The following is a 10,315-nucleotide window of genomic DNA, read 5'->3' on the forward strand; positions in this document are numbered from 1 at the left end:
TAATGAGAGGGTAGGTAGTAGTATCATCACCTCTAAAAGCAGAAGTTGTGCCAGCTTGCTGGCCTGGAGCATTCAGGTTGATGATAATACAATGCCGCAATCTTCCCAGGAGTGGACGTTCCAGCAAATTCATCCCAAGGCCAGAGCATGAAGTGCTCAAAGAAACTCCAAAAAACAACTCTACAGCCCACAGTTTGCAACTTTAATGCTAAAGTTCATGACTGCACAACTGAAAAAGACTGAACAAGTATGGCTGGTTTGGAATGGTTTCCAAGAGGAAACCTTCTTACTTAGAAAAAAACATGTTACTATGGATTAAGTTTGCAAACTTGAATCTGAGTAAAGCACAAGACTTCTGTAACCTTTGATAGATCAGACCAAAGTGGAGATGTTTGACCATAATTCACAGCACAACATTTGGAGAAAACCAAACACAGCATATCAGCACAAACACATTACACCAGCTGTCAAGCATGTTGATGGAGGGGTGATGATTTGGGCTTTTGTTGCAGCCACAGGATCTGGGCACTTTCCTGTTATTGAGATGACCTTCTCTGTATACCAAAGTATTGTATCCATCCGTCTAACACAATTATCCTTCTCGGTTTAGAAACCAGACAATGTTCCTAAGCAGAGCAGCAAATCTACAACAGAATGGCTGAAGTGATGCAGTGGCCCAGTCAAAGTCTAGTTCTCAACCAGACTGAAATGCTGTGGCAGGAACAAATGTCTGCAAACTTCAATGAGTTTACACAGTGAAATATAGAAAAAATACATTTACATATGTTAATAAGAGATGCAACAACCCAGCATAAGCCATTAGTCTGTAAAGTCCTGTTTTGAGGCAGTGACATCTTGGTCATGTGGAAGAAAAGGTGATCATATTTGGACAGGAGGATGCTAAGTTACCAACTAACCTCAGGATGTTTACTTTTTCTACCAACCTTTAAATGTATTTATTTTTAAAATGGGTATCTTAAAATCAACTGACTCACGTTTGGAGCCAACCTCAGGTGGCCAATCAAACACATGTTTTTGGCACTTACATTCTTGCTGCAGTTTTCAGTCTCGGAGGTTTTGGCTTGATTGTAATATTGGTGTACTATAAATAAAAGTGGAACAACGGACATGATATAAATAACAAACTAAACGGACAAAAATGCCAGCTGGAAGCTATCATCTAAAATGAATTTAACATGAATTGAACATTTACACACGAGACTATATGTATTCATTTATGATTTAATGTGTAATGTGATTTGTGAGTAAATTACATTTGTGCAGTACATGTATGCTGCAATGATATGCTTTTGGATTTAGGCAAAGTAAAAGTACCAGTGAGTAATAAAGCATTCATTCTCATGCTCTGGTTGGCATGCTGTCATATTGTAGAGAGAGAAAAAATTAGAGGGCATAATGCCCCAAAATATAGCCTGCAAAACAACTGTGAGCAAAATGGTATCTGACCTAAATTCAATTTAAAGTCATTAAACAGTTTTTGAGCTTGCGTGAAGGTTCATCAAAGATAAAAAGCTATTAGCTTTACTCTTTATTTGATGCAAGCCGAGCTGACAATTGCCAACAAGCGAGATTCAACCCCAAGCAGTTATTTTAAAACTCTTGGAGTCTCAAGGTTTTGAAGGGTGTTTTGACAGGCAGGGTGCATTTGCTGGGGAGGCTAATTGACTTGCAGCAGCTAATTAATTCAAAGGTTGCAAGGTTGTGATAACAGTGTAATGAGAGAAGGGAATGTCAACACCAGTTGATATTAGCCTCACTAAATATAGATGAGATGATGTTCGACAGCTTTTCTGTGGGGAAATGGGGTCCCAGATGTAAAAACAGATGGTGATGACACAATGTGGAGACAACAGAGCTCTTCAGGCTGTAGCTGTACACCGGGGGTACGGAATCATGTTTTAATAGACCCTCAAAATTCAGGGTCATTGTAGCGTAGTTTAAAAACATCTTTACTCACATGCTAAGCACTTCTTTGTTTGGCAATTAAGGCAAAAACACAATTAAGCAATGTGTTTTGCTAGTCTGTTTTTTTAAAAAAAGTTCATAATCATTAGTTGAGCAGTTTCGAAAACAAAGCAATGAGGTGCTAGATTAAGAATTAAAAAAAGAGAGAGAAGCAAACAATTACTGCTTACTGTACAGACTTACTCATTTACTGTGTTGTGATTACAGACATTTAGAGGCTTTTTAAAAACTTGTTTTTTCAGTGCTTTGAAACATCTTGACACCAGGTCCCTAAAGCTGAAAGTTGTGAACTTCCTTCTTTCAACAAACTCTGTAGACGAAATTAAAAAACAGAATTCTGCCACCAGGATCGAGTCTATTGTCACCCTGACTTGAAATGGCGTAGGTGGATGCAGCTCTAACTTCTGGGAGAAATAACACCCCCATGCATGAACTACACCGACCTGTCAAATGTCCAGCTGAGTCTCAGTGTCAAGACAGGCAATTCTACCTGAAAGGCAGCGAGGTAGGTTTTTAATAACCACATCTATACTTAAACATGGCTAATCAATCATTCAGCTTGCATGAGAAAGTTAGAAGATTGCAGAAAACTGGAAAATATCTGTTATTCACCATGTTGTAAGACTCAGTAAATGAGAAGGTGGACCATGCAGACACACTGGCCTAATTTGACATCTGCAGTTGGCAGATTGCATACAGTTTGATTAAATGTGATATTTTACTGTCTGCTGAAAAGAAAAAAAAGATGAGACCAGTGGTTATTATCTCACATGGATTGCTGCTTTTGGAATCCAAAACAACAACAACAAACTGTTAAACTCAATTGGTGTTTCTACTCAGCTAAAGCAGGAATCAATCTGCTTTAATAGGGACAGCTGGGGTCCATTTGGTTGACCACGCAGTGGGGCCGACCTAATTGGCATGTCAATGTCTATTATCAGAAAACCACAATTTGTCTCACTTTAAGCCGAGAGAAAGCCTCACGGTTCCAAAACGTTGGCAAGTTATTTTATTATTTTATATTAGAATCAAATGAGAAAGTGAACTAACCAGAGCCGCCTCCAACATGGAAATTCACTGCTGTATAAAACACAATGTTCCTCGCGCGTGGCTTAGAAAACAAGTGATGCTGAAAACCTTGAGAGGCATCTAAGCTCAATCATGTTTTCCTTGAGTTGAACATATTTTCTAATTATGCCTTGTCCCCTTGGGCTGACAGAAATGTTCTCTGAGCAATAGAGTTGTGACATTTAAAAAATGAGGAATGCCAGACAATTAAGGCTTAAGTGGGATTACCTTCTCTTGTGCAACCGTAACTTGCATGTTAGGGTGGAAGGCTGTGTGCAGCCCAGTGATATGCTCTTTATTCTTGTCTCCTATCCTATAGTTTTGCTTGCCCAAATGTCACATATGATGGGGGATTGTTATTACTAGTTTTCTTTCCATGCTAGGGTGAAGCATCATGTCACATGAGTGTACACTAAGGCCACTGACATCAATTTAACCCAAGGGTCTGCTTGCAAAATGTCAGGTTTCTTGGTGATTTGAAGCCTAAATGTTATTTTTTTTTCTTTTACATATTTCACAGTCATTAAAATATAAATATAAAATTACTTCCTATAGCATGCATTTTAGTCAATTTTAATAAAAAAATAAGTTTAATGTTGTTTGTCCTCATGTTGAAATCTCTTACAGATCATTTTCTGAGAGCAGGAGATGTGCAGCCATGACAGCGACTATCTATCATGGCATCTCAAGTCAGTGTCAGAAAGTAACACCCATCCACTGTCTCCTCTTCAGTGGCTGCATAAAAAGCTGCTGAGATTGCTGATTGATAATTATTCTTATCTCCAAATGTCTCCTGTTACGAGGAAACAAATAAGGGGGAGAGGGAAGCGGGAGCTGGCAGGCAGAGGTCAATGGGAGGACTTCTACATTTCATCCGGCACACATTGAGAGATGGAGGTGCCAGAGTGTGACAGTCTCCGACCCCTAGGTGAGATCTAAGAGGGATGATAAAGGCAACTGACGGGGAGAAAATTGGCACATAATTACAAAGGCTAGAGGGGCACATTTTGTCTACCCTTGTCTCTTTCTCTCTGTCATATAACACACGCGCACGAGCAGGCATGCGTGCACACACGCACACAAAAGCAACAGTGACATGTCAGGAGGAACACTGTGCAGCGTTCACAGGTAGACACTGAAATTACCTTTAACTCCAGTTCCACCATAATACCTGCTTGTTGTTGTTTGCTTTTGCTTGTTTCAGGAGGCACTGGTAAAATATGCCATATCATGACATTTTAGAGGAAATGGCCTCATTTACATGGTGGCCTTTTGCCTGTTCATTTCATGTCAGGCTTTGAAAAGTTAGGTCATCGAATTTTTACCCTGGAAGTATCTGCTTCTGCTCTTGTATTTACTGTCATAATGGAGCTAAATGACAGCAAGATTATAAAACTGGCAGGTCCAAGCCAACAATGATGTTATGTTTTGTCTGAAACAGAGAAACCTCAAACCAGTCGTGCATCAACAGTCAGATTACATTTAGTGCCATTAGAAAAAAATGAGCCCTAAACTATGGGCAGAAATCTGTGCCATCAGAAACTGAATTTGAATAAGTTAAATTTGAATTTGAATTGAAAACGCTAATTTAGCGTAGTTTGCCCTGAATTCAGCTTTGACAACAAATATGATCGACTGTTTCTAGTAGAATTCCAAAGTTGTCATCTTGGACCCTCTCAGAGTACCCCCTCTGTATGCTTGCAGAGACCCCTACAGTAGGGAAACATGCAAAACGGTGCCCAAACCTTTGTGTTTTAGCTTTATTTATGTCTTACACAGCATCCCAACTCTTTAGCTAACTTAATAACTTTAGCTAAAGTGAATAGTTAGTCTAATTCATTAGTGCAGCATTACTGGATCACCTCTGTTTGAAGTGATATAATATGATATACAACTATCACTGAAACAGCAAACTTTGTAAATAAGCAAACAACACTTCTCATTCTCTAAACGTTTGGCCACAGCTGTAGATTACACTATCAGTGCTTGTTCACTCTTGACAATAATTACATTTCTAAATTCTCATTGTGCATTTACAGGTAAACAATATCTAATATTTTATCTAAATGACTGCTTTGTCTTTGAAAAGGGTGAAGAGCCTGAGGCCAGTGACAGTCCAGTTCTACTCTAAGTACATCCTTACTGTGGCTCACAGGACAAGGCCACATTCCTGTCCTGCCAGAAGAGAAGACAAACTTCAGAGTCTTCATGCAGTTCAACCAAACCTGTCATATTCCATATGACAGGGGTCTCAAACTCCAGTCCTCAAGGGTGGACTGGAGTCATGCAACTTTTCCATGCCCTCGAGGACTGGAGTTTGAGACCCCTGCCGTATGGTGTTCATGCTGTTTTCTACCCCACAGTTACAGCATGTCTGACTGCCTGTTCAGCATATGCAAAAATATATGAGTTTAAGCATGTGATGACTAAGGCCTTCCATTATGGTGTTTGTCATCACATGTCACAGACATCTGGATGATCATTTGGAATAAACTAAAAACTTGTTACTTCATCTTTTATCTTTATTATTATTATTATTGTTGTTCTTATTTTACACTTTTCATGGTTAGGCATTAGGTTTATTTGTAGTAGTCCTTTCCAACGTCTTTCCCTCTTCCATGTTACTTTGTCAGCTTGTCAGCATCTATTTGGGTTTGGAAGTGGAACGGAAAGTCAGGAAATCCAAAGTGCCATTAAAACCAGAAGAGGTTCTTATATTTCAGAAGAAGGGATTAATTCAAAAGAAATGACCTCAATGCCATATTTTATTTAGGAACACTAGAGAGCACTTTGCAAAATAACACATTCTTATAATTTCACCCTCAGATGAGCCAAGCTACGACTGTCAGGGAATGTGATGTAGGTACAGAGCATATGAGAGTGGTTAAGTTAATGTCTCTTGTCTAGATGAAGGCACAATAGGGATCAATGGCAAGGCGTAGAGATTCAGTATCTTCAGTGGACACTCCATTTCTGGCACAAAACACCTGTAAAAGATGGTCGATTTAGGAGGTGACCCGACAACTTCAGCCTGTCAAACATAGTAATGGAGCAGCATGTTTAAAAAATATATCTAATTAAGCATGCACTCAGTACCCTAAGAATTATTATGGTAGTTAAACACAGTGATAGTTGTATATCATATTATATCACTTCAAACAGAGATGATCCAGTAATGCTGCACTAATGAATTAGACTAACTATTCACTTTAGCTAAAGTTATTAAGTTAGCTAAAGAGTTGGGATGCTGTGTAAGACATAAATAAAGCTAAAACACAAAGGTTTGGACACCGTTTTGCATGTTTCCCTACTGTAGGGGTCTCTGCAAGCATACAGAGGGGCACTCTGAGAGGGTACAAGATGACAACTTTGGAATTCTACTAGAAACAGTCGATCATATTTGTTGTCAAAGCTGAATTCAGGGCAAACTACGCCAAATTAGCGTTTTTAGCTAACAGCTACAATAAGCATAACAGTTACCTTACGGCTATCTTTTGTTAACATGACGCTTGTTCTTATACATGTAATACATTTATTACCAACCTGAGAGTTTATCCGCTGGTCATTCGACATGACGAATGACTTCTGAAGTCTTAATTCAGCTCAAGACGCTGTAGATTCCCGTCGGTAACACTTTCGGTCCACTAGTAAAACGTAGTTCTATTAATCTGCGCTTGAACCGGAACCGGATGTAAGTTCCAAAAAACTGAATTTTGGAACTGAAATTGAATTGTAGAACTGAAACTGAATGGTGAGAAGTGAAACTGAAATTATTCGAGAGCTGAATTTTTAAAGGATAAAATGCAGTTTCAAAGCAAATCAATTCATTTTCAAAATATAAATTCAATTTCAATTTAGTGATGATAATTTTCAAACCATAAATTCAATTTCAAATTAGACTAATTCAAATTCAGTTTTCAAAAGCATTTATTCAAGTTACAATTCAGATTCAATCGGAGCAATTCAAATTCAAATTGAACTTATTCAAATTCAGTTTCTGATGGCACAGATTTCTGCCCATACTAAACGTGGAACAGCAGAAAATAAGGCCAAAGTGGTTTAGTGTCAGAGTGTCTGGATATCAGTGTTTAACCTCAGAATCTCATTTTCACATACTGCTAACTTTTACCTACCTCAACCAAGTGCTTTATACATTTTTCAGCCACTTTTGTATTTCTGTACCATTATAATAAAGGACAGCTTTTTGGAAATGGTCAAATCTAGGCCGAAGAACCAGAGACAACTTGTCATACCTGGTTCCTACAATGCATCTTATTTTGAGACTTAGGCATTTCATGATTATAGAAGCAAATCCATCTGCATGATGTCACTGTTTTCTACAGGTGATAGCATCAAATGCACTCAGAGATCCATTTCATTTAAAATGAAATGTTACAATTGCTTGCAATGATTCAATATTGGCGTGCCCACTGACATCCCCCTACCACACAAATACCCTCTCCCAATGTCCCATCAGCCACCTCTGCTGCCCATTAATCATGTCATGCGTCCTTCTCCGGCTGTACCCCAGGGATTGCTGAGGGGATCAGAGGACTGAACTGTACTTGAACTGGAAAAAAACGTAATAAAGCAGTTCAAGCAGATGAACCAAATCGTGTCTTAAGAAAATTATGTATGTGTGTGTGTGTGTGTGTGTGTGTGGAGGGGGACAAGAGAGACATTAAAGTGCTGTGATGCTGGCTTAACTAGCAGTACTGTCCAAATGGATATGCTTGGCTTTTAGTAATGTCATTCCTTCTGAAGTGCTTTCTTAATCCCAAAGAGTTTTTTCCTCACTGTGGCCACCCTTGCTGATTCTGTTTCACAGAGGCAAAGTGGGCACAGACATATCACATTATTTTTGCTGGTCATCGAAAAAGTGATCAACTGAACAGCATCAAGAATGTATGGAAGAGGATAAGGGCCACTGGGAAAAAAAAAGAAGTGAGGACGTCTTTTTTTCCCCAGAATTCTGAGAAAAAAGTCAGAATTCTGACTAAACGTCAATTTCTTGGTTTCCTGGCATGAGGTTATTGCGCTGTTGTTTCATGGATGAAAGTAAATTAATGCTCGTATTATTATTTAAATCTTTTTCTGAAGTTGGGTTAAATTTCATGATGTTTCATCTGCATTTTTGTTTGGGATTCCAGTTCAAGCGGGTTTCACTCCATACTCTTTTTTAGAGACAAGTCACAAAGGAGGGTCGGCTTACACTGGTTAAACCATGAGCTGACAGGTGGCTTGGCCTGGTTCACCAGAGACACTTTACTCCTTAAAGCTACAGTTACAATGATTTAGATAGGCCTGTTTTAAGAATTCATTTGTTCAAGCACTGAACACCTCTTAAAGTATAAGACTGTATTCCCAATTAAGATCCACAGGCATTAAAAACAGCACTTGCAAGTTGGTAATTTTAACTGTAATTTCTCATCTGATTAATAATAAAAAAAAAACATTCCTATCCATTTGAATCAAATCTCCATTGCTTCCCACTTACTTTACCTAGATCATTGTTATGGGTTGCAAATGATGATGATGATTTAGTGCTGTAAGACAGACAATGATTTGACACTGTTCCAATGCTGGATCAATAGCTTTGTTGACAGAGAATCCAGATGAGCCAGCATTGCCCTAACAGTACAGGGCCTGCTCCATTATGCTAAACCCAAGACTTGGGAGGGCAGCAGTAATTGTCTAAACAACACACCCCACATTCCTCAGTTGATACCGCATTGACATCTAACATATTGGATTCCATGCTGGAGCAATCAGGCCAAGACTGCAGTGTTGGGGCACTCGAAGATGCGACCAGGAGCCAGGATAATTAACATTTATTGATACATGACTGCTGTAAGCCTGTTTGCCCAGTGAATTAAACCAGCTCATTACAGGCTTAATGGTGGGTAGGGGGGATAAATAATAGATGCTGGTCCACTCACTGCCACTTTAGAATGCATCAGGAGACCCCCCCACTGCCTCTCCTCCCCACCATTCCTGACATCAATTTGCCCCACACAAAGTCAAGGCATCCTCCCTTGAAACCAAAACTGACATCGCCACTTTAATCCCATTCAAATGGTCTCATGTGGGCTTGGTTGGAGACTTTAATGATGGCAATTGTGCATTAAAGGTTAGATGTGCTGGATACTAAATCAGAGTTCGCACACAGGCAGGCACATTTTCAGTATATTGAGGATATGATAATTAGCAGTGTAAATTATGTTTAGGTTACATCTCATAGATTTTTTGCACCGTGGGGAGGATTTAGAGATAAAAACAAAGATGTCAAGATTGAAAAAAAAGTTATTTATAGGTGCAAACATCACAGAAAGGCTGTTCACTTGCTCTGTTGTGTGCTCACTCTCTGCTGCCTTAGCTCTGCCTGAAGAAATGAAAAAACCAATACAGCAAGGCATCCTCACAAACAGATGATGCTTTTTGTTGTGCTTCTTACCTTCTGTGCCTCTCTTGTCCTCTCCCATTGTTCTCCTCCCTGACAACATAACTTTCACCCTGCTGCTTCCTCTCCTCCCTCCTGTAACCCCACATGAAATCCTGCCTTGTCGAGCTTTAACCTGCACAGCCTTGTGCATTTCACTCACTTCAGAAGCTCATAAACATACTGAGAGCAAAGTGCGGAAGAAAGTAGCCATGCTTTAGATGAGTGTTTGATTTTCCTCTGTGTGCACACCACTGCCTGATCCAACAGTATCTTCTTTTTGGCTATGTTGCAGGCTTTTTTTTGCAGAACATTACAGGATTGACACAAAAAATATGTGGATTTTAAAGGCAGGTCCATGGCATTTTGTTGATACAAGGCAGCACAAATACATTATGCATCAGGAGTATATTTTTCTTGCAGTTTGTAAATTGAGCACAATTTATCAGTATGAGATATGTTGTACTTTAATGTCTTGTGAATATATCTGCTGTGTGAACAGACTGGCTGTAATCTCATCAAAAATACAAAACTTTACACAGGGATGTTTTATAAATTATTGGAAAACAGTCTAGGAAGTTAATGATTTTTTTTCTTGTTTTATGCAAAATTACATTAAATTTAACGAACTGGGAAAAAAAGATAAGAATAAGAACCCTCCGGCAATAAGAAATCTATTGTTGTTAATAGCATTTCCAATAAGTGTGGGAAGATGAGAAGAGTTGCCTGTTCTGTAATATGTAAAGATTTCACAGATATATTCCTCTATTAGATTATAATCACATCGTTTTTTCAGTCGTTCTTTATACTCTTAGACCACTT

The 10,315-nt window shown here is 38.9% G+C and overlaps 1 long non-coding RNA gene across 1 annotated transcript; it reads right to left on the reverse strand.

Annotated features, from left to right (window-relative positions):
- Positions 1–5,801: 5,801 nt before the first annotated feature.
- LOC309696811 lies at positions 5,802–7,243 on the reverse strand. Its single transcript, XR_014273662.1, has 2 exons — positions 6,598–7,243; positions 5,802–6,041 (listed from the first exon to the last, which is right to left on the reverse strand). It is a non-coding gene; the product is annotated as an uncharacterized lncRNA (long non-coding RNA).
- Between the last annotated feature and the right edge of the window lie 3,072 nt (positions 7,244–10,315).

This window comes from Aulonocara stuartgranti (genome assembly GCF_965226115.1).
Source record: "Aulonocara stuartgranti genome assembly, chromosome: 20".
In the NCBI taxonomy this organism is placed as follows: Eukaryota; Metazoa; Chordata; class Actinopteri; order Cichliformes; family Cichlidae; genus Aulonocara; species Aulonocara stuartgranti.